The sequence below is a fragment of the Moschus berezovskii genome, chromosome 2, assembly GCF_049115385.1.
Source record: "Moschus berezovskii isolate FMDL1 chromosome 2, NW_MosBer_1.0, whole genome shotgun sequence".
Classification (NCBI taxonomy): Eukaryota; Metazoa; Chordata; class Mammalia; order Artiodactyla; family Moschidae; genus Moschus; species Moschus berezovskii.
Window position 1 is genome coordinate 39132327 of NC_142461.1, and position 26476 is coordinate 39158802.

At 36.7% G+C, this 26476-nt stretch overlaps 1 protein-coding gene across 7 annotated transcripts in view; it reads right to left on the reverse strand.

Moving 5' to 3' along the window:
* Window positions 1-26476, reverse strand: part of MAP2 (microtubule associated protein 2) — a 302956-nt gene that overhangs the window by 227588 nt on the left and 48892 nt on the right. For all 7 annotated transcript variants that reach the window (XM_088827874.1, XM_088827897.1, XM_088827891.1 and 4 more), the window contains one exon: window positions 2207-2256. The gene's annotated coding sequence lies outside the window, so the exon portion shown is untranslated. The remainder of the gene's footprint in view (window positions 1-2206; window positions 2257-26476) is intronic.

Consider the following 26476-nt stretch of genomic DNA (forward strand, 5'->3'; position numbering starts at 1 on the left):
GAAAAGAATAGTAATTTTCATTATGTATCATATTTTGTGTTGAGAATCTGGTTGTTTCTAGTGAATTGATGTATCCTTCAGAAGCCTTGTTACATCTAGCTGCTTTTGCAAAACATAATTTAGATAATTAATTATCAAATTTAATTTAAATATTTTTTCATTCTCAGCTGGAAAGAGAAACAATAGAATATATCCAATTGGAAAGACTTTGTAATATGAGAGATTTAAATAAGCTTCCATTTCTATGAACACTGTATATTTTAATCAAATATATTTATTTTGGAGTATGTAAGTCATCCTGACTTTTCACAGTTAGACAAAACACATTTAAATTATGTTCACACTCCCACAAAATAAATTCTACATACAGAAAATGAATAGAGGATTAGATTAAAAAAGTTTTTGTGTATTACTCTTATAGTTATTTACTTTTCTATTTAACAAAATGTTTTTTCATTTCTTCTTTTACATGTTTCTTTTCAGTTTTTTGTTCCTTTCTGAAGAGTAGCCAAAATGAAATGAGATTTCAAGTTGTGATATTGACCATACCAACCACAAACAGAAATCCAAAAGGAAGAGAACAAAATCCAATTTACTTTTAATTAAAATTTAAAAACAACACTTCATATCCAACTTTATGCATTGAAAATATTCCTGAATAAAAGATTTCTACTTTGCAAAAATCTCATTCTAGCTGTTATTTTTTACTGAAAGATGGGTAGAAGCTAGCAGGGAAAGAAGAGTAGCAAAAGTCCAAACAGTCTTACAAGATTTCCATGTTTAAATGTGTGCGAGTTTACAGAGAATATGCTTAGGAGTGAATATGAAAGAAACCAGCCTAAACGTCCTCCGTAAGTTCAACTCCAAATTATATGAACACAAAATGAAACAAATGCAGGTTACAAATTTAACTCTCACTTTTATACACATGTCCCTTTTTCTCCTTATTAAGTTGCCAATTATCAGTAGGCATGATTCCAACATATCTTATTTGCTACAGTCTACCCAGATTTCAAGGATAAGAAAGCAGTTTGTACAGGAAAAGGAAAAATGATAATAGTTTTGTGTGTGTATGCACACACCAGTGCAGATGCATGTGAGACAGATGTGCTGGGGGTGGAAGAATGAGGTCAAAATTGAGACCAGAAAAGGTAACATATTTACTGTGTGCCTGCGATGTGTTGTGTGTGCATGCTAAGTCGCTATTGTCATGACCAACTCTGTGAGGCCCTATGGACTGTAGCCCATCAGGCTCCTCTGTCCCTGGGATTCTCTAGGAAAGAATACTGGAGTTGGAATGCCATGCCCTCCTCCAGGGGATCTTCCCAACCCAGGGACTGAACCCGAGTCTCTCATGTCTCCTGCATTGGCAGGAGGGCTCTTTACCACTAGAGCCATCCAGACACTGCAATTTGAAGGCTAAATACCTGATTAATATAAGCACAAAGGAAAAGCCAATGTTTTTCTTTCTGTTAAATTATTAACCAAAAACCTATACAAAAAGTTTAGCAACACCTGGCATTTTACTCTTTCATTAGCAACAAAAGCAGGTATTTTATTCATTTTTTTTTTTTAACTATGAATACATGTTCTAGAGAAGAAAGGAGGAGGGAATAAATGAAATTCTAAGCCTATTTATGTCAGTGCCCTCTAAGGCTCTGTTATTATTCTAAACTCCATTAAGCTAGTTTTGAGTCTCCCCTAAAACCAATTAACAAGGAAACAGAGCAAAAGAGTGGCATCTTAAAACTCTGCTAATTAACTGAAATATGCAATTAATGAGCAATTTTTCAGCTCTACCATGCTTGGGAAATGTGGCTACCCAACTGTGGGCTTCAAAAGTATTTCCCTGCAAACTCAGAAAGCTGATCATTCTTTAAAACACTAGCCAGCATTGCAAAGAAATCATACTTTTGATATGTTTATTAAATGAATGATTTAAAATTGTATCTTTTTCTTTAATCAAAATTCTGCAAGTAAAGCAGGTAAAAGAAATGAAACTTGATAATCAAAGAAATACTAACGAAGAAAACAAACACTTTTCAGGAAAACGTCTGCAAATCTGAAATGTATCCAGTTCTCACCAAGTTACAACTTTCTTACCATGACCTGTAAAAGTACTCTGACCCAACTCTACAAAGGCTCCTCAATCCTCTATTTTATTTCACAGTTTATTCAGAATTTAATATATAAACACATCACCAACCTTAATTCCAGCCAGTAGTCACAAGACAGGTTGGGTCAGATCAATAAAATCTGAAAGATAAACAGAACAACATACCATAAATTAAAACAGTTGAATGATTTAGTCTTTTACTTTAGTAAAAGGGAAAATGAAGTTACTTGAATCCTCACACATAAAATTTACTGGTTGACAACACATCCACATCCATTTACAAGGGCATTACGTAGTTATGAAATTTTAAACTGATATATCTTCTAGATTTTATTTGAAAACATGTATTAGATGTGCAAATTATATCCTATTTTATTTTCAGCAGTTTCTATTTAAAATAGAACAATGCTTATGTTTATAATCTAAAACGTCAGCCATAAATATTTTAAAACAAATTCTGTACTGAAAATACTACCACTTATCTTGAAAGATGTTTAATTAAAAATAATAAAACTGATGCATTCAATCCTTAATCCAACTGAACATCCACAGACAGTTTGCAGATTAAAAGTGCAGGATCAACAATCTGTTTGACTGCTGCAGTCCATGGGATTGCAAAGAGTCAGACACAACTAAGCAACTGAACAACATGACAATCTGTTAAAAGGTAACAAAAGTCAAATAAGACTATTCTAATGGCAACCTAGCAATCTTCTCATTATTTTCTTACACCTCAATCTTGTCACCAAATCATGCTGAGAAGTGTGTTGTCAAGTGGAAGGAACGAGAAAGTAAACCAAGGTCAAAAGCAAACCCAACTTCTGTTCCAAAAGTCAGCCTGTATTTTGAACACTTAGTAGAAAAAATGACTTTACAATGATAGAGTGGGATTCTTGGCTTGCGGCAGGGAGCATCCATGGATAAATCTCCAATTTAAAAAAAATAATCATTAGGTTCTAGAAGTGTGTTTGTGATTAACTGGTTCAGGTCAGTTCAGTTCAGTCACTCAGTCGTGTCCGACTCTCCGCGACCCCATGAATCACAGCACGCCAGGCCTGCCTGTCCATCACCAACTCCTGGAGTTCACTCAAACTCATGTCCACAGAGTCGGTGATGCCATCCAGCCATCTCAGTCTCGGTCGTCCCCTTCTCCTCCCACCCCCAACCTTTCCTAGCATCAGAGTCTTTTCCAGTGAGTCAACTCGTCGCATCAGGTGGCCAAAGTATTGCAGTTTCAGCTTTAGCATCTGTCCTTCCAATGAACACCCAGGATTGATTTCCTTTAGAATGGACTGGTTGGATCTCCTTGCAGTACAAGGGACTCTCAAGAGTCTTCTCCAGCTGCACAGTTCAAAAGCATCAATTCTTCGGCGATCAGCTTTCTTCACAGTCCAACTCTCACATCCATACATGACCACGGGAAAAACCATAGCCTTGACTAGATGGACCTTTGTTAGAAGTTCGAATATGTTCCACGTGGTGTTGTTAGAAATGGTTCATTATTAGACTCAGAGGTTAAGTCCAAAAGATAATTAACCTAAAATCATGATTATTTAATGAAAACAATGGTCTAAAGTAATACTCATATATTCAAGATAATATGTTAATTAGCTTGACTGTAGTAATCATTTCACTATGCATATGTATATCAAATCATGTTTTAAACCTTTAATATATACAATTTTATTTAAAAATATAAAAGAAATACTAGTAAAAAATTATTGAAAATAAAATTCTTTTTTAAAATACTTGTTATTTTATATTGGGCTATAGCCAATTAACGATGTGATAGTTTTAGGTGAACAGTGAAGAAACTCAGCTTCGCTCAGTTCAATTCAGTCACTCTGTTGTATCCACCTCTTTGCAACCCCACGGACTGCAGCTCGCCAGGGTTCCCTCTCCACCACCAACTCCCTGAGCTTGCTCAAATTAATGCCCATCAAGTCGGTAATGCCATACAACCATCTCATCCTCTGTCATCCCCTTCTCCTGCCTTCAATCTTTCCCACATCAGGGTCTTTTCAAATGAGTCAGCTCTACACATCAGGTGGCCAAAGTATTGGAGCTTCAGCATCAGTCCTTCCAATGAATATTCAGCACTGATTTCCTTAGGATTGACTGGTTAGGCTCTGTGTAGTCCAAGGGACTCTCAAGAGTCTTCTCTAACACCACAGTACAAAAGCATCAATTCTTCAGCACTCAGCTTTCCATCCCGTTCAATGATGCCATAGCTTTTCAAAGTTCAGTTTTTGACAGTGTTTGTGATATAAAGGCAAATACTAACATTGCATTAAAACCAAAATGGAGGAAGAAATGAGGATGAATGTACAATCTGGCTCTTAGGTTTGAGGGCTGGTCAGTACCCAACAAGCACACTTATCCCATTATTAAGTAACTGTGAGTTTCTAAGTATAAAATACAAAGTTTTTTTTTTCTTTCAATTTATATGCATTATTTTTTCAAAAGATGACTAAGTTAATACCTAAATAGTTTTTATGCTAATTAAACACAACTGTAAGGTATTTCTTTCAGCCTAGCGGTTCCATGAAAAAATTACCAATATGCTCAGAATGTCATAAACTGAGAAAGTCTGGGACACTCTCTGTTAAGCATAGTATTTTGTTTTGTTTCAATTTTGCTCCACAAATTTAAAGAAAAGAAAAATCAGGAGAGATTTTATTTGTGTTTAGAAAAAACTAGTAAAGAGAGATATAAAAGGAGAGGGAGAAATTATTTTCTTAAAATCAGAGAAAAAATACTAGGAGACTGGGAAGGACAGTGGTTCAGCACACTGCACATATTTGACCGTGTGTCCATGTACATGTAAGTGTGAATGCTCATGTGCATTTCCAGGCACGCAAGAGGTAGCTAATATAATACACATGAACACCAGGGGGTGAAAGACAAAGAACCAGGAGCGGCCTACTGCAATGTATACATGCTAACCACAGTGACCATAGGTCACTATTCCCGAAGAAAAAGTGGTTCCCCTAGTTCCTTGGAGTCAAAGAATGACTGCATAGAACCACAGTTTAATTGATGTGCAGTTTTAAGTCTCCACTTACCATTTGATCACAACTGCTTCTTGCGAAGAGTTTTTGGCATACTAAATTGATATCCTGACAACTTTAAACTCAAATAGATTGGATTTTATCTGTTCTGCATAAACTTTCAAATATATGTGTGCATGCTCAGTCATTCAGTCATGCCTGCCTCTTTATGACCCTTTGGACTGTAGGCTACCAGGCTTCTCTGTCTATAGGATTCTCCAGACAAGAATACTGGAGTGGGTTGCCATTTCCTCCTCCAGAAGATCTTCCCAACCCAGGGATTAAGCCTTCATCTCTTGTGTCTCCCACATTGCAGGTAGATTCTTTACCCACAAAGTATATATTCAAATATATACTGTCAAAAGTGAAAGTCACTCAGTTGTGTCCGACCCCATGGACTATATAGTCCATGGAATTCTCCAGGCCAGACTACTGGAGTGGGTAGCCATTCCCTTCTCCAGGGGATCTTCCCAACCCAGGGATAGAACCCAGGTCTCCTGCATTGCAGGCAGATTCTTTACCAGCTGAGCCACCAGGGAAGCCCATCCTGTCAAAGTAAAAACTAAATGAGACTTGTAGAATTTTTCAAAAGTCAGGCTTTATAATTCACGAACCTGACTGCTTATATGATCCATAATGGCCACCTGATGGAAAGAGCTGACTCACTGGAGAAGACCCTGATGCCAGGAAAGACTGAAGGCAGAAGGAGAAGGGGATGACAAGGACAAGATGGTTGAATGGCATCACTACCCAATAGACATGAGTTTGAGCAAGGTCCAGGAGTTGGTGATGGACAGGGAAGCTGGGCGTGCTGCAGTCCATGGGGTCACAAAGAGTCAGTCTCAACTGAGTTACTGAACAACAACAACAACAAATGTGACTAGGAGGATATTCTGACCTACCCCCGTCACTGTCCCAGCAACCCATCCCCATCTCCAAACATTTTTATTTTCTTTTCAGTGAAGCACATGTGACACACAAACTCTGTTTAAGATATCAGTACTACGGACACTGTTTCCACTGTTTTTCCATCTATTTCCCATGAAGTGATGGGACCAGATGCCATGATCTTTGTTTTCTGAATGTTGAGCTTCAAGCCAACCTTTTCACTCTCCTCTTTCACTTTCATCAAGAGGCTTTTTAGTTCCTCTTCACTTTCTGCCATAAGGGTAGTGTCATCTGCATATCTGAGGTTATTGATATTTCTCCCAGCAATCTTGATTCCAGCTTGTGCTTCTTCCAGCCCATCTTTCCTCATGATGTACTCTGCATATAAGTTGAATAAGCAAGGTGACAATATACAACCTTGACGTACTCCTTTTTATATTTGGAACCAGTCTGTTGTTCCATGTACAGGTCTGACTGTTGCTTCCTGACCTGCATATAGGTTTCTCAAGAGGCAGGTCAGGTGGTCTGGTATTCCCATCTCTTTCAGAATTTTCCACAGTTTATTGTGATCCACACAGTCAAAGGCTTTGGCATAGTCAATGAAGCAGAAATAGACGTTTTTCTGGAACTCTCTTGCTTTCTCCATGATCCAGCGGATGTTGGCAATTTGATCTCTGGTGCCTCTGCCTTTTCTAAAACCTGCTTGAACATCAATTCATGGGAAATAGATGGAAAAACAGTGGAAACAGTGTCAGACTTTATTTTTTGGGGCTCCAAAATCACTGCAGATGCTGACTGCAGTCATGAAATTAAAAGACGCTTACTCCTTGGAAGGAAAGTTATGACCAACCTTGATAGTATATTAAAACGCAGAGACATTACTTTGCCAACAAAGGTCCATCTAGTCAAGGCTATGGTTTTTCCCATGGTGATGTATGGATGTGAGAGTTGGACTGTGAAGAAAGCTGATCGCCAAAGAATTGATGCTTTTGAACTGTGCAGCTGGAAAAGACTCTTGAGAGTCCCTTGTACTGCAAGGAGATCCAACCAGTCCATTCTAAAGGAGATCAATCCTGGGTGTTCATTGGAAGGACTGATGCTAAAGCTGAAACTGCAATACTTTGGCCACCTGATGCGACGAGTTGACTCACTGGGAAAGACTCTGACGCTGGGAAAGGTTGGGGGTGGGAGGAGAAGGGGACGACAGAGAATGAGATGGCTGGATGGCATCACCGACTCTGTGGACATGAGTTTGAGTGAACTCCGGGAGTTGGTGATGGACAGGAAGGCCTGGCGTGCTGTGATTCATGGGGTCGCACAGAGTCGGACACGACTGAGCGACTGAACTGATCTGAACTGAACTATTTCAATTATGTGAACTTTGTATTTGAACCCACAGGCTTAGTACACAGAAGAATATCAATAAGTGACTGTTAAATGAATGAAGGTGCTTAGTGTCATACTTTTCTGATACTGCTGTCAAATGTAAAGAAATGGTTGAAAATTCCCCTTTTAGCAGAGATAAGGGAAAAAACCCCATCCATGACCTACCTGATTTGCATTGAAAATGTGTGATATAAAAGCTCTGAGGAAGAATAGGTGTTTATTTTTGACCTGGTGAACTCATACTGTCTAGGGAATTTTGTTTGCTTGTTTGCTTTTCTTATCTTAAGGGCAGCACATCCATTTGCAGTGCCTGGAGCAGCTGCTTTGTAAAAAATTCTCTGAACCTTTTCTTCCCCCACTCAACCCAGTTATTGAGCAAATAGGCACAGAATAGTGAAGATTTATGTTGCCCCAAGGCTCAATCCTCACTGTGAACATCTGCCATTTCACACACAGAGGTCAAGACTTTTTGTGTAGTATTTTGCTAAACAATGCCCTCAGCATAACTCAAATGAAATTCTTTTCAATAGGATTCAGTGTCTGCTTTTAGGCAGCTTAACTTATCAGCATATTGAAAGTACCACTTCTTCATCCTCTGAGTCTCTTTCTCCACAACAAAAAGGCAGGGAACATGTCAGAAAATAATCTTGAGAATTAACTGCTAAATGTTTTTTTCCCCTCTTTATCCAATGAGAAATAATCTTACATTGGTCTATTATACATCATTTTGTGATGGTCAGGTTGAATTATAAACGCGATATCAGGCAGCAGTATTCCTGTTTACATCCCACTAAGAATAAAAATTGAAAATAATAGACATATTTTTGCTATTAGATTACGAAGGTCAACTCTCAATTGAAAAACCTTTCACGTTTTCTGTATTTCTCCCTTCTTAAAGTTACACAAGCGTCTCAATGAAAAGAAACTATAACTGCCCGAGTCATAGAAAAGTTACTGCTTGAGCTTCACTTAACATACAAATGCAGGGACTACCACAGTATGCAAATTAAAATTAAAAATCGATTCTATTTCTTAAAATATATTTAAGTGCTTATTATTTAATAATAAGTTCAGTTCAGTTCAGTCGCTCAGTCGTGTCCGACTCTCCGCGACCCCATGAATCACAGCACGCCTACAATCCTTATATTTTAAAATACAGAACAGCTTAAAAAATAGTATTGTTTACTGTTTCAAAGATCAAAAGCTCTTTGCCATCTAAAAGCTTAGTTAGAGTCTAGTGGGATAGAGATAGTTATGAAAAATCAAGACAAAAGGCAATGATACAAAGCAGAATATACCTTCAGTCACTAAGACATATCAACAAAGAGCTATGGGACACTGGAGAACAAAGGAGGAGAAAAAATGAAATCCTATTATATAAGGATAAGGATTCAGAGGTGCATTTGAGTTGAGCCTTGAAGGAGGCAAAGGATTGTAATAGATGGAGACAGAATGGAAATGAGACCAACTCAGATAATGGACTCAGAGAAAGGACTTAGCAGTAAAAAGTAATGAAAAAAGCAAAGACCAAGAGGTATCTGGGGCCCCACCTAGCTGGAGTATAATACACAAGAAAAGCAACAACTGGGTGAAAGTCTAGGTAGGGTTTGTATAAGCAGAAACGATCTTGAATGACAATCTGAGGAGAATAGAGAATTAAATATATTTAATTTTGCCCACTTGGAGAAGGAAATGGTAACCCACTCCAGTATTCGGAATTCCTGGAAAATTCCGAGGAGCCTGACAGGCTATACAGCCCATGGGGTCACAAAGAGTTGGTGAGTGACTATCACTCACTCACTCAATTTTGTCCGCTAAAGTGAACCATTGAAGGTTTTCTATTCAAGAATGACATGATTAAAATATGTAAGTGACATCACTGTGTTGACTGGATCAGAGATGAGGAGATATTAAAGAGTAAACCATTTAGGTATCTCCTTCAGAAGTCCAAGTGGTGGGTAATGAAGCGTCAGTTTGCGTAGAGACAGTGTTGATGCAAAGAAGGAAGAAGGCTCGAACTATTGCAGATGCAAGCATCTTAGATTGCTCAGGCTATATAACAAAATACCATATGCTGAGTGATTTAAACAATAGAAATATATTTCTCAAAACTCTGGAGGCTGGAAGTCTGAGATCAAGATGCCAGTTCAACCAGGTTTTGGTAAGAGGCTTATAGCTAGCTACCTTCTCTCTCATTCTCTTCTCCATAGTCATTGTCATATTAGGGAGCCACCTCTGTGACCTTATTTAACATTAACAAATAAGAATACTGGAGTGAGTTCCCACTGCCTCCTCCAGCAGACCACATTTTGTCAGAACTCTGAACTATGACCTGTCCGTCTTGGGTGCCCCTGCATGGCATGGCTCATAGTTTCATTGAGTTACACAAGCCCCTTTGCCATGCAAGGCTCTGATCCAAGAAGGGGAATATTCTGAAAACCTTATTCCTAAATACAGTCACATTGATGGCTTAGGGCTTCAATGCATGAATTTTGAGTTCAGTCCAGGGTAGTGTGTATAGTTCAGTTCAGTTCAGTCGCTCAGTCGTCTCTGACTCTTTGCGACACCATGAATCACAGGATGCCAGGCCTCCCTGTCCATCACCAACTCCCGGAGTTCACTCAAACTCATGTCCATCGAGTCGGGAGTGTGTAATAACCTATGGGGCTTAGGAACTAGTTGGCTATGAAAAGGCATGTGACAGAAAATAAAAGCCAAGAGAATTCTGAGGGTTAGAGACAGACAGACCCCGGTAAAGATGCTGTCATTATTAGAAACAGGGAAGGCTAAAGGCAGATTAGGCTGCTGAGCAAGAGGAGAGGGTGATAGCTTTTTATTTTATACACATTGTGAGTTTCTGGCAGGATAATCAAGGGAAGGTATGCATCAGACAACTAACTTATTGATAAAGGGTAGATTTTATGTGATATGCAAAAGAGTGAAATCATACCTAACACTGAAAGAAAACAAAAAGGAATGTACATTGTGGAGATAATAACTGGGCTAAAATATATCAATATAGGATCAGAAATGTATGTTCCAAATTATAGAATTAGGTTGTCTAGCCAGCCCACATTATTGTATATTTAATCACACTTTTCCTTGATAGACAGGTATAACATTAATAGAGCACTGGCTGTATGGAAGCCCATATTGTTTACAATGAATGCCACATCCTGTCTGCCCAGGCTGTGGGCTGCTCTGCCTAAGTGACCCAGCAAATCCACATTTGTATCTCAAGCACTTAGAGTGGTGTATGGCACAAAGTCGGGGATCTGTAAATGCAGAATGAGTCATTCCCAGAAAAAAAGTGGCTGAGTCATGGGCACTCCAACTAATTTCACCTCTAGACTTTGTATTGTTGACATAAAATGACATTGTCGGAAGAGAGGCACTAGCTATGACGCCTAATGGAATGTTCTGAACACATAAGCTGACATGTTCCCTGTAGCTGCTGTGACAATGCTTGGAAGTAGAGATGAAGGGTAAAGAGGACCAGTTCCACGCTGGGATTTAGTGTCTACCCATCTACTGTCACAACATGGGGGGCGCGGGAGAAAGGTAACACAGCAGCTCAGCAACTAGAAGTATTAATAGCTACCCATTTAAGTTGAAGACGTTTTAAATGCTCAACTATGGAGTCTGTTTTATGAAAACTACAGTACTATCTCTAACACAAAAACAATAATAGGAGACAATCCTTGTTAAACATAACCCAGACATTATACAAACTATGTCGCAAACATTATTAATTTAATCCTCACAAGAACAAATAAAGCAGACGTCATTATCTCCAAGAGGAAATTAGGCTTATAGAGATTAAATCCATAGTACCTATGGATTGAACTTTCCCAGGTGGCTCAGTGGTAATGAATCCATCTGCCAAAGAAGGAGTCTGGGTTTGATCCCTGGGTTGGGAAGATCCCCTGGAGGAGGAAATGGCAACCCACTCCAGTATTCTTGACTGGAGAATCCCATGGACAGAGGAGCCAGGCAGACTACAACCCTTTGGGTCACCAAACAGTCAGACACAACCTAGCAACTAAACAACAACAATACCACCTATGGATTAAGATTGCTAATTAATTAATTTTATAGAAATACCATTTATTAAGGTAAAAATGACAACTTTAGTCAGAGATAAGGTGAAATACATATGTATCTGGTATATGGCCTATATATATTTACATATGCTTTTTTCACCCTTTGCTTTTAAGTTTAGACATTCATGTGAAAGTCATTCAGTCATGTCCAACTCTTTGTGACCCCATGCACTGTAGACTGCCAGGCTTCTCTGTCCATGGAATTCTCCAGGCAAGAATACTGGAGTGGGTAGCCTAACCCTTCTCTAGGGGATCTTCCCAACCCAGGGATCGAACCCAGGTCTCCAACATTGCAGATGGATTCTTTACACTCCTGAGTCACCAGGGAAGCCCTTAGACACTCATGTGTCTGGGCAATTCCTTACAGAATTCTGGCATAATCAAATTCAGGCAAAAACAATAAAGGTAATGCTTGGAAAACACTGTAAGAAAACAAATTTCAAAATTTTGAAATAGACCCCAGACTCCTGTAGTTCTAAGCATTTTTAGTGGGACAAAAATTTTGGAAGATGCATCATTTATTAAGAAACTTTTTGCTGCATATGTACAATTGAATCTCTTTGCTGTACATGTAAAAGTAGCACAAAATTATAAATCAATTACATCCCAATATAAAACAAAAATTAAGCTAAAATGAATTACAAACTCAGGAAAAAAAATATAAACTTTTTGCTGACACTACCTCAAAGGTCTACAGCAAAAGTGTCTAATATATTTTTATTCCAGATCCTTCCTTTTTTTTTTTTCTTCCTTGTAATATTTGTGTTATGGATGTTAGGCATATAAATGGCTTAAGAAGTTGATCTATTCAAGGCTCATGATGAAAAACACCAGTAAAAAGTATGGTTTGTTGAGAGCCAAAATGTATCTGAATAATGCTATATTTATTTTGATAATGAGATAGTACATGAGTGAAAATGGAATCGACAAAAGCCAATAAGTTTATTTTCTGCAAGAAAGCCTGTCTGCTAGCTCAGATCATTAGTCTAAAATCTAAGGTTTCCTTTGAAATGGTTTTATAGCAAAGTGAATGCACTATCAACTATTTGTTCAAAATCTTTAATGGAGCACCTTTTGATTAATACTTGGATTTACAGCTGAGATTTGAAAAGATGTGAAATATGTGTGAGCACTCACTGAGCAGGAGGTATGTACGCTAAGTCTAACTTTAGGATGCTTTCTTCAAAGATTAATCCTACAATCTAGATTTTTTTTCTAATTCAGAAAGTACACATTCTCCTAGGATTATCAAAAAGTCATTTTGTCATCTCAGTAAAACCTGAATTTCAAAGGAATGAACAACTATAAGGCAATCCTTAAACAATGAAATAAATCTGTTCCCCAAAGCTCTAATTTCCTGAAAACCCTACTACATGCACTAAGAAGCCAAACTGGAGCATTCCACACATTTCTGGACCCACTTCTCTGAGTCAAAAGCTTTCTCCAGGGTGAACCCAGGTATATTTAACTCCTGTAGATATTGTTGTTATATTTTAACTAATTTAATAAAAATGTCAAACCCTCAAAAAGAGGCGTAAATGGATTGACTTCAGAATTATTTATTATAAAGAAAATTTTCATCAATTTTAATATTCTTGTTGTATTACATGCTATATATAAGGGACCAGAAATGAGGTCAGAATCTATATATATCAACTGAAAATCCTATTTCTGGAACAAAGACAGCTACAACAAAAGTTAGGATTTCCTATAAGTCTAAAAACATTCATGTAAAAAACATCTGCTGTTACCACATGTAAAATGTTAAGTAGTTTTTCAGATTCTGTCATCCCTCAACTGTCCTAATTAAGAGTTAGAGTTTTAAATTTTCTCCAACATAAAGTGGACCAAAAAGCAGTACAGTAGAATAAAAACAGCTTAAATTAACTGTACATCTTTTCCCTACTCTTCACATACAGGTAGTCCTAGACTTATAATCTGTTAACCATTTATTTAAAACTATATGGAAAATATTACAAATGATGGTTAAATTCCTAATTCAGTCTACTTAATCCTTACTCTAACTGAAGTAGTACTGCATAGCTAATTTGAATGTTTTATGGTCTGACTGTAATCCAAGACACAGCTTCATTATTTTATTGTAAGAATGTGTTCCCAAGCAAATGGAATACACTAGGGAGTTAGTTATACACTCCATTATAACTAATGACTTTTTAATTTTTTAAAAAACTTATATTTTGTATCTTCAACTAACAATGTTGTGATAGTTTCAGGTGAACAGCAAAGGAATACAACCACACATATATATCTATCCATTTTCCCCCAAACTCCCCTCCTATTCAGGATAACTAATGATTTCTTTGGCCACCTGATGCGATGAGTTGACTCACTGGAAAAGACTCTGATGCTGGGAGGGATTGGGGGCGGAAGGAGAAGGGGACGACAGAAAATGAGATGGCTGGATGGCATCACCGACTCGATGGATATGAGTTTGGGTGAACTCCGGGAGTTGGTGATGGACAGGGAGGCCTGGTGTGCTGTGATTCACGGGGTCACAAAGAGTTGGACACGACTGAGCGACTGAACTGAACTGAACTGAATGATTTCTGAATAACTGCTTCATGGCAGGCACTTTTCTAAGGACTGGAAAATAATGATAGGCAATAAGTTATGGAAAGTTTTCTGCCCTTTTAGAGGTTGATTCCTCCAGTGAATATAAACACATAAGAGAATGATGACCTCTATGAGGAAAATAAAGCAGGGTAGGGGGTGAGTGAATGAGTTGTGGTGGGAGCTTTCTCCATCCCCAATTTCAGAAGCAAGAAAGGGGCAGAAGCTGAAATGCCATTAATCACAGCAAAAAAGCTAGACCCTCACCTGATGCTTTTTCAGATGAAAATATTTCAATGGGCTGATGCCTGACCTACAACTGTCCTTGAAAAGTATAAATATAACAAACACATTTGAATTCTGAAAGTGCACAAAAAGTACAATTTGGGAACTAGTGCAGGTTTTACTAATAGTGTTAGTACAACACAAAAACAAACATCTTGTATGTATAGGACATTAGTCTTTCCACATATATAGTTTTGCTTAATCCTGTGTTGACCTAGATTCAGTTGACTCTGACTCATTATCAAATATGACACCTGCTTCCCAATGAAAGGTAATCTCTAGTAATGGGTTATTTTCAATTGCTAGCTTGCCAAAGTGTCAAATGTCATGCAAGAAAGTAAATAATCCAGAGACCAAAGGAAACAAATAACCTAATGTTTGATATCCTCATGCAATGAAATGGTTCCAAATAATAACATGTGCTTCATTTCCAAACTTTTAACATAATGAAAAAAAAAAGTTGCAGAAGGTGGGATCTGTAATCCATCCATAAAGAATTGATGAACTCTTCTTGCTTGGGCCAGGGACAAAATCGTTTATAATGCACCACTGACATAAAATTCCTCTTGGCACACACATCTTCAACCAGTTAACAGAGAGGGAAATAAGCTTTGACAGCAGTCGGGCAACACCGAAACGCTGTCCCCTGTGACTCACATGAACGCAGCCGGCACCAGCCTCTATGGCGGGTCACCTTGTCACTTCTCAGAGCACTCAGTGCTTGATGGACCCAGCGCCACAGAAGAGTAACTGTACACACTCCTCAGCACTAGAGACAGTCAACAGGCCCTTCTCTGTCTGTAATGAGGAACCCAATTATCAACTTGTGTTGTGTGTGTGTCGGGGTTGCAGTCATGCTGCACAATTGCTATTGTGTTCCCATCTGCCAGTTTCAGTGAGCTATGGAAACAGAGCCAGACGATTTAAGTTCTTTCACACACAATTTTTTTAACTATTGCTAAACACGACTGAGTGACTGAAGTGAACTGAACAGTCGACAAGGGATGTTTAAGTAATTGAGGAGGCGTTATTTTCTAACCAGTCCCAAATCAAGAAAGTCATGCTGCTAAAGGAAGAGTAAAAACACAAAATAAGTATATACTGATTTGCAGTAATTCATTCCCAAACAAACTTACTGAGAAAGATAGAATTCAGTGTAATGAGGCATCAAAGAAACTGCCTTGATTTCCTGGTACTGAAATGAAAACCAACGGCCACATGTCAGTAAACGCTCACTGTTGTATGAAGGCAGCCTATGCTTCCTACTACACTCAGAGCAAGTCCATTTACTGATTTAAGTCAATACAAATGGAAAACATAAGAGTGAAAACTTTTTTTTTTTTTCGCAAACACAAATGAATTTTTCTTTATAATATTTTCAGATGGATTAGAGCGTCAAAGGGTCCTTACTTGTACTTTTGAAAATGAGAATGAAGCTTGAGAAGATTAAAGGAATGTCCTGAGGTCATCTAAATTGTCAGCAACATGATGAGGTCCAGCACCAACTTTCCTGATGGGATGATAACCTGGGTAAAACTAAAGGAACTGGCAGAAAACACTGCACAATCAATCTTCTGGAAGGGCTTTGAGGCCTCTATGGAAATCTCTCCCAGCTGTCACCCACCTTTCCAGGCTCCATGCATTGTATTTAATCTTCCCCATGACGAAAGGATGGTTAAAAGTAAATTGTGTGTGCTCTCTGAAGGCAAAGCACACTGATGTGACTTGGAAATTTTTCAAATGATTACTATGAAGTCTGGCATTGCCAGAAGGCAAATTGAGAGGCAAATTATGACATTTTGGCCTCAACTTTCAAAATGCATTTTTTCCTATATATAAACAGGAACCATAACAGGTAGACTGTACCAACAAAATATAGTAATTTCAAGAACAATTGTTTTTCAACAAAGGGTAAATGTGCCATTGACTCTTGGTACCAGTACTAGTTAAAATGTCAACATTAAAACACAGTACACTTTTCAATACTAGGATTTTTTTTCTTCTTTTAGATTTATCTCACTTTTCTGTATTTCTAAGTTTTTTTATAAAAATGAATGTGTTATGTCTAGCAATAAAAATATAAGCAAAAATACTTTCAATAAAGACTCTTAATTATTTTTCCAAAATATTTTGTAAAATATTTCCCTCTATTGTTACAGTATAAAAGTCCTGCAATAAGAAAAATATTCTAAGAATTATGGATCATGTTTAGTCATTAGTGTGATATCAATAATTTTAGATTTTTAAGTCTGAAGGATACCTTCATGACTTTATTTCTAAATGTATTGCTGTGTTAACATGCAACTTTGTTCTTCTGGTTCTAAGTTCTAAAATAAGGATACTAAAATCCACTCCTACTTAACTGACAGGGTAAATGTAGAATAACAAGATAACAATCACAATAATAAGACAGTTACAACCTGTTTCAGGTGGTCATATTTCCTAAAAAACTGGCTATGATTCTAAAAAAGTAGATAGTTTCATTTTAATCAGATTACTATCATGTGATTTATTAGTATTCAAATTTTATTACTGTAAATATGTTTTAATCTTCTCAGTTCAGTCACTCAGTCTTGTCTGACTCTTTGTGACCCCGTGGGCTGCAGCACACCAGGTTTCCCTGTCCATCATCCACTCCTGGAGCTTACTCAAACTCACGTCCATCAAGTCGGTGATGCTATCTAACCATCTCATCCCTCTGTCGTTGTACTCTTCTCATCTCACCTTCAATCATCCCCAGCATCAGGGGCTTTTCAAATGCGTCAGTTCTTCACATCAGGTGGCCAAAGTATTGGAGTTTCAGCTTCAGCATCACTCCTTCCAATGAATATTCAAGACCAATCTCCTTTAGAATGAACTTGCAGTCCAAGGGACTCTCAAGAGTCTTCTCCAACACCACAGCTCAAAAGTACCAATTCTTCGGCACTCAGCTTTCTTTATAGTCCAACTGTCACATCCATACGTGACTACTGGAAAAACCAAAGCTTTGAGTAGATGGACCTTTGTTGGCAAAGCAATGTCTCTGCTTTTTAATATGCTGTATAGGTTGGTCATAGCTTTTTTTCCAAGGAGCAAGCATATTTTAATTTCATGGCTTCAGTGACCATCTGTAGTGATTTTCCGTTCCGTTCCATCACTCAGTCGTGTCCAACTCTTTGCGACCCCGTGGACTGTAGCCTACCAGGCTTCTCCGTGCATGTGATTCTCCAGGCAAGAATACTGGAGTGGGTTACCGTTTCCTTCTCCAGGGGATCTTCCCGACCCAGGGATCGAACCCGGGTCTCCCGCATTGGAGGCAGATGCTTTAACCTCTGAGCCACCAGGGAAGCCCAGAGCCCCCCAAAATAAAGTCTCTCACTGTTTCCATTGTTTCCCCATCAATTTGCCATGAAGTGATGGGACCGGATGCCATGATCTTAATTTTCTGAAAGTCGAGTTTTAAGCCAACTTTTCCACTCTCCTCTTTCACTTCCATCAAGAGGCTCTTCAGTTTCTCTTCACTTTAAGGGTGGTATCATCTGCGTTTACTGATGACAGTCTGAGGTTATTGATATCTCTCCCGGCAATCTTGATTCCAGCTTGTGCTTCATATAGCCCAGCGTTTCTCATCAGGTACTCTGCATATAAGTTAAATAAGCAGAGTGACAATATACAGCCTTGCCGTACTCCTTTCCCAGTTTGGAAGCAGTCTGTTGTTTCACATCCTGTTCCAACTGTTGCTTCTAGATCTGCATATAGATTTCTCAGGAGGCAGGTCAGGGGTCTGGTATTTCCACCTCTTGAAGAATTTTCCACAGTTTGTTGTGATCCACACAAAGGCTTTAGCGTATTCAATAAAGCAGAAGCAGATGTTTTAGAAGCAAACACAAATCCAAGGCAGCTCTCCCAGGCTATGTGCTTGAATTCTACAATTTGCTTAGAAGTTAGTGCTTAAGTATGTCTGAATCTCAGTTTCCTCATTTTTAGAATGGTGATAACCATACCTATTTCCCAGTGTACTTTGAGGATTAAATGAAATAATGCATGTTCAGAGCTAATCAGAATGTTTGGCAAATCAGAGGCTCCATAAAGAAATTTCCTTCATTCCATAACATGCTCGTGCAAGTTGGCTTACATCTTGTGACTGATAGTTATCCTCACTAATAATACACTGCCACATATGTCAAATTACAAAGAGTCGACCTAGTTTTTCATAAGGTTGATTCTGATAGGCTAAATGTAGTAACACTGAAGTCAATTAAGCTGACATCGGATTTCTGATGGTGACATTAATGATTTTATTTAATATAAAGCTTAATTATCCATGATTACTATCTTTTCTTTTTATCAGCATAAACTTACATATTCACTTATGCAAATATTCCATGTGCAGTGTTGGATGTTACATGCTCTAAGAGATACAAGGCATGCAAAGCACCCCACCTTCACGGAGTCACAATTTAGTAAGAGCTAAAACACATGATCAGTGGAACTACAAATACTATTATGAATAGATGGGGTATCAACAGTGATTCTACTACTGCCTTTGAGATTTTGGTCAAATCACTTAACATAGGGAAACATAGCGACAGGAAGAGGGAGAGCGAGAACACAAGTCAGTGAGAACAAGAGTAAGATCAAGACCAATGTAATGATTTCATCAGAACATCAAGATCCTTTCATCCACGTACCAGGAGAACTTCCAAATATTTTTATTTTAAACTCACTTAAGATTTTTCCTATTTAAACATGAAATATAATGATGACTAGGCTAAACACTGATATCAAATCTTATAATTAACTTCAAATAATATGTTTTGACTGATACATAAAAGCATGGCCATGATTGGCCAGTATCTGCCAATGGACTATAACAAAAGTAGGTATTAAGAAAAAAAAAAAAAGCTTTAGAACATCTCAATTGCAAGTTACATTTTAAAGCAAAAACTGTGATTTCAACAACAAGTAAAGCAACACTAGCTTATAATCATACTTGAGTATTTTGCCAGGTATCCATAGAGTCAGCCAGCAATTCAACACTATTCAAAAGTAAAATGCATAAGAACAAAAGGTATACAATAGCCTTCTTGTTTCTTGTGTAAACCAGAATCTAGTAATTTACCTCCAAATGGAATAAAAGATCCTATTTAATAAAGCCAATTAGCTATAGTACCAAGTGAAGTCTGCCACTCTAGAAGACTACATTATTATATTCTCAAGTTCCTTCTCCTAAGGAAGTCTCTCATTTTGGCCGAACATCATTATGCTTTCCTTTTGATACATTGATTGTATCAAATTTGATACACTGATTGTATCAATTGATTGATTTTAAGTTTTAATTACCTACTCTTAGTCAATGTGCATACTTCACTAAAGGTCTATCAACTATTTCAGTTATGTACATTACTAACTAGGGAATGGTGAGAAAAATTTTGAAAAATGTCAAATGCAGCTTCAATTGTCACACCATAATTAAATTTATGTGATTTATTGAAGTAAAACAGAGGAAACAGTATTAGTAATAAAAGTTCATCAGTTCAATCATACAAAAATCACTTGGGCTTCCTACTAGTAACTCAATTGTATTTTGATGTATAATTTGGAACAGGTTGTAATGTTCAACAATTATACCTGCTGAGGCTGAGAGGTTATAATTAGACAGTCTTCTTTAAAGATTTAATTAACTAAAATTTTATTTGGCTGCATTTTTTCTTTTTTCCTTTTTTGGTGATGGAACACTGAGCACCAACATAGTGTTTTATACAGTGCAAAGTTATGTTGTTTTCCATCCATCTCAAGCTGGAAATCAGATATACTGCATTTAAAATAAGAGAACTCTCTGTATTTTTCTATAATTTGTTATCTTCAAACTCATATTACTCATTCATATATCTATCATTCATTGGCTTAGAGAACTCTCTGAAATCAGCATTGTCTGAGACAGGAAATAGCACAGTAAATCTACCTACCATATCATTTGAGCACAAGCTTCTTAAGTTCTTTCTTAAGTGTCTAGTCCTAGACAACTGACCAAATAATATCTTTATTGACACAGTTCCTATGCATTAATCAAATAATAACATGACTTATAAGTATACTGACCATTGATGGAGTAGTGTAAACGTCAATACAGCTGCTGTAATGAACTTTTATATAAATCATCTATAGCATTAATATTATTTCAGAAGATTCTTATGAGAATTTCAATGAAAACCCACAGAATTCCTTTTTTTGTTAATTCTAACTAAATATAGAGCCTTATAAAAATGAGAGATGTATATCCTTTACAAACTACTTCAAGGAAAATAATTACTTGCTTTTGTAACTTGAAAATAAAACAGTATGTGCTAGAACATCAGAGATTAATATTCATCTTATTCATTATCCAGAATACTCTATTAATTGCTTCTCAATAAAGAACACTGTTTAAGTGAAGACAAGTCAATAAAACTGTGTGACTGGATAAATACTAGATGCTTCTTTATAAAGTTTTCTCAAACCTTAGAAAAGACTTTTCAATTTACTGAATTTCATATCCAGTTACAGTGAAGATATCTGGCAAAATATAGGCAACTCTTTCAAATTTAAACCAAATATCAAAGACATTAATTTTAAAATGTATACTCAGATGATTAAATTTGGAGAAGAAATGGGAAACATAGCAGCAAAGTAAAAATGTAGGACCCTATAATCATTTGAAGATAGTAGTTGTAAGTTACCAATTTGAAGACACCAACAGAAAGTTGGTATTTTAATAATGTATGACAAACACCAGCAGAAACTAAATTATTTACATGTACCTGCCTGACATACATTTGAAAAGTGGACTATGCAACAGGAGAGTCAAAGTAGCTGTGATGTACTGGGTGTCCACAAAGCAGTACGAAATCCTGTTCATATTTCAGGATCTCCTCAAAAGAAGTTTTATAAGTGGTATTTCAAATATATTGAAATATTTTGAAGACTGAGCAGTACTATATATTTGCCTTTAGTTAGCTAAATACATTAATACTTACTGAGTATTCTATGCTGGGCACTCAAGTATTTTAAATATACTAATTCACATGGACCTTTTAATAAACTTCAGAGGTAGATAATATTGTGTTAACCCATGTTTTTAAAAATGAAGGTATTAGGCATTAAAGGTCACATATAAGAGCCATGATCAGGATTTGAATATGAGCTGCTTGATTTCAGAAGCTGGGTTCCTAATTACTATAACTGGTATCCTTCCCTTACAGGTAATTATAGCAATAATGACATATTTATTATGACCTTTTGTTTGTTTTTCCTTTGTTTCTCCCCGCTTATCTAAACCAGGCTTTACAAAACTTTGGCCTGAGAGGTACTTTCTTAATGCAACAGAATTAATCTAGCAATATTTTTAATGTCAAAACTGTCAGAGTGAAGGGAAAGAAGGAAAAATGAGAGGCGGAGGAAGAGATGGAGATACAGAGACAGAAACAGCCATTTAAAATCCACTTCGCTTTGGTTAAAGAATCACCTACTGCCCTTTTTACCCCCAGTAAGTGTAATTATAAAGTGTTTAAAGCATAGTAAATCTCTCACATGTATGTAGCTAAGCCAACAAAAGGAAAAAAAAAAAACCTTGTTTTATTTTTAGTCTGTTCTTATTTTAATTGTTTTAAGATAAAGCGATACTTAGATATTACAGTTTGATTTCTTCACATTTAGCAGTTAAGGTTATCCTTTTTGCTTGTTTGTTTTGTTTAACATGACTCTTTATTTTGAAATGATTTAAGCCTCACAAGAAGTTGCAAAATTGGCCCTGGGTTATTATGCATCTTTCACCCAGCATCCCCCAGTCCCTTCCTTCATTTTTTTTTTTTTTTCTCTTTTGCAAGAGAGAAAGTGAATGGATCTCTTTCTTTGTTTCCAAATCCACCAACTGAAAAGCAGAGACAATAATACAAGTGCAGGAGGCACGCCCCTGGCCTGCACTGTGGCTTCACTGCAGACTATGGAAGAAGCTGAGCAAACGCAGTGAAACCTTGGCCTTGAATGTGAAACCTGCTGGCAACCTGCCCTTGCACAGGATGGTCTTCGTCACGGGTGCCAACAAGACTTGGCCTCATTTAAAAAGAAAAATAGCTCATTCAGTCTTTGTGGTGAAGTTCGTGAATGCTTAACTGATTTCAATTAAGACAGGAAAAGGGATTTGCCTTAATACACACAGAATAAAAAAAAAATCTTTGTTTTTATTTTTTTCCTCCCAAGAGCTCACTTTTCTCAAATGAAAGATGTTTCATTTGCCATATAAGAAAGACGAATTGTAAAACAGAAAAGTTAAAAGGCTTTCTATCAAGACAGATTACATTCGAGAGCAATATTTAGGTGATGGGTTAAGAGAACAGCTGGCACAATTAAGGCCTGGATGTGCAGCCTGTGGCTGAAAAGAGACTGAAGAGCATTTAATCATATGGACATTGTGCATTTTTCAAGAAATAAAACCTCCAATGTTGCTTTTCCCAGACGAAGGTTAGTGAAAAAGCTCTGAGACTGTTTTTATTACATCGGGCTCTCTGCCCAGTTTTAATCACCATTAGGGAAATGGGGCTTTGACCAGAATAGTACGTTTCACTTTCAAGATAGCTAGTGGTAAGCAGTAATGTATTTCCTAAATGACGGCCTGAATTATAAGGATAGCAAAATGAAGAAAAAAAAAAACAATTGTGGGGAAGACTGCTGCAGGTTTGGCTATTTTACCTCCTTCTGTGGATGAAGCTCTTGCGTTAGCATCTGTTTACTAAGATGCTTCATTCCAAAGTAAGGGAGACAATCTCATGTTGAGGTCAATGGATCTTGTTTCTAACTAACTGCTATCTCTTTTAGATAGATATGCCTCTTATTTCCAAAATTAGTATCCACAATCATACTGTTAAAGGAGGTCTCAGCTTAAAATTCACAACAATTTTTAAAAGATGTTTTTAAATGTTTGCCTCTTCTAAAGGATCTTTCCTCTATCTTGAAGGATAAAAAATGTGTTTCTTAAGAAGTTCTCACTATAAGAAAATATGTTCCATCTAAAAGTATAAAATTATTTTACTATGGAAAGTGTCTTTTAGTCTGAGAGAAAGAGAAAGCTTTGTTTACGAAATACATAACATGTACTCCCTGACTTCGTATTAGTTCTCTTACAGTGTTCCTAGAGACTTTTCATAAAAGGCTCTAGAATACAAGACTCACCTTACTCATATCTCTTGTAATTAGTGTGTATGTGTATACCTATACATACACACACACATACACATATAGCTTTCAACACAGTTGAGATGACTGTATAGCATTAAGGTAAAAATTTGTTAAAAAACAGAAAAATGCAGAGATACAAAGATTGATTCTCATTTTAGAACTGATAGAAGCTAACAACTATAGTTCACAAAAACTTTTTATGAATATGCATAAAACCAGAAAGGTGGCTATTCCCATTTGAACACGGTGGTGGTGGTGGTTCAGTCACCAAGTGGTGTCCTACTCTTGCGACACCATGGACTGCGGCCTGCAGGCTCCTCTGTCCATGGGAATTCTCCAGGCAAGAATAGCAGAGCGGGTTGCCGTTTCCTTCTCCCATTTGAACATAGCCATATTGATTTGACTGCTAAGTTGAATTTCACTATTGACATAATTTCTGGTTATAAGTTTTTAAGGCTCTTCCTAATATATATATATTTTTTTAGTTAAAAATATATCTGTTAAACATTTACCACTAATCTTTTTTGCCTTAATGTTCATAAAGGATTGTGCACTCAGGACAATTGCATAGAGGTGGGAATGAAAGGGCACACTTGGTTTTTCAGTTGAGTTGAATAAAAAGAATAAGAACAAAGTTCCATCCATAATTTATGATTTTTATAGTAAATAAAAGACAAAATCTTACAAATAGGTATTTTTAAGAACTGATTAAAAGATGGTTTTGCATTCACTGTTTGATTTATCTATGATATGTATATGTGTATAAATGCATAAAAGGATGTTATCTCCTTTACAAAAACTTCATGACATAAGCAAATTGCTTCAGTATAATAGATTGCACTTAAGGATATACAACCATAAATCAATTTTTCAGTCTGTTGTATCGAGATAAGGAATAGAGCTAAAATTCACTCCTCTCCATACACATAGAGAATTAATAGAGAAAACACTTTAAACCCAAGGAAGGCTAACAAAGTGAAAAGTCTTCACTTGCAAAAGTCTCTCTTTTAAATTATATTTGAAATCGTCCTGGTTGGGAGGGAAAGGATAAAACATGGCTAAATTATACTCAGAAGTGCTGTTGTCTGAACTAAGAAAGTGATACGTGCTTTCTCTGTACTCATTTTTAGGGTTAAAGTTACACATATTTATATGTGTAAGCCTGAAGGAACAATATCCATGTATTTTACTCACTGTGTAGTAAAATATTACTTAATTCTATTTATCATAAAAATCACCTATTCCAAACTGCAAGCAGCACCCCTTTGTCCTATTAATTTGTGACTTAGTTAACTTGCTATTTGTTATGTATATGCAAATTTAATTTTTGTAGTACTGTACATTTGTGTAATAACAAGTATAATTTGTAATATATATAAATAACATACACAATTTGTAATATCTTTGAAAAAATGTATACAAAAAACTGTTCCCTCACCCTTCCTCATAACAATATTGATCTCCAATTGCAGGAATACTGAATATACTGGGAAACCATCTGTCAGATACCAATACTGAGAATCCTTTTCCTATAGATTATGTATTGTCCGTGGGCTAACAGAATAGCCAATCATTAATCATTTTAAAAGCTATATAATCACCTTTCTATTATCATATAAATTATGTGAAGAACTCATAATTTTCATTCTGGCTAAGAAAAGATATCCAGCTGATAAAACATATGCACTGAAGTCACTGTCTTCAGGCACTTACCACATTTGGCTCCACTGAATTACAATGACTTCCTAAAACTGAGATCAAAGTGAAGTACATCTGCAAAGATCAAACCACAAATCAGTTGTAACCAAAATTGCTTTGGTTCACCTCCTGGCGGAATGCCCATATCTCAAGCTCTTCTTGGGTTAACCACTGTAGGGAGCATTTAAGGTAATGAATACTCATTTCTAAATTTGACCCTGGATTGGTTCAATGTCAGAAAACACCACAAATCAGGATGGCAAAATGTGCATAAAGCATGGAGGGGTAGATTATCAACTGGTGAAACCAAAGAAAACAGTAATGCAAGGATTGCCTAGGGTAAATAAATACAGTAAGCTGGAAATATTAGTATTTTCCCCCAGAAATCTTAAGAGGAAATATGCAATACTATTTTTTAACAATATACTCTATGAAATTCTAGGGCATAAAGATGTGTTCAGTCATTGTTTGTCAAGGTATTTTAAGAGAGTACTTTATAATTTTATGATTTATGAATTTTAGTTTTATTTTCCAATAGGTTCTAATTTATTACTAGTTGTTTCATATCTAAGTTCTGTAGTAACTAGTCTCAAACATACTTCAGAGGGCTCTATTAAGAATTTTGTAACCTTTTATTTAATAGGCCAAAACTATCTAATAAGTAGAAAACTATATGTATATATCTCTATTGTATCTCATGGGCTCAGGTTCAATCCCTAGGTTGGGAAAATTCCTTGGATGAAGAAAATGGCACCGCACTCCAGTATTCTTGCCTGGGAAATCCTGTGGACAAAGGAGCCTGGTGGGTTACAGCCCATGGGGTCATAAAAGTCAGACACGACTTAGCAACTAAACAATAATAATAACAATTGTATCTCATATCTGTTGCTATTGCCAAGCACAAATTTTTAAATTAAAATTCAACATTTCAGAATGATAACTCATATTATAAAGTTATACAGATCACCTGATATAAACATTTTTAATTAATGCCAAACCCTCAAATATATATATATATATATATATATATGTTACTAGAGCGCCTTCTACTCCTAGGCCCTGCTCTAGCCTCTTCACCCTAAAGTCCCTAGCTCTGTAACAAATTGATTTTCATCAACTAAATAGTCTCCATAAAAATACTCAGAAAAATGAGGGGGAAAATCATTTTTACTTGTTGATAAATCTTC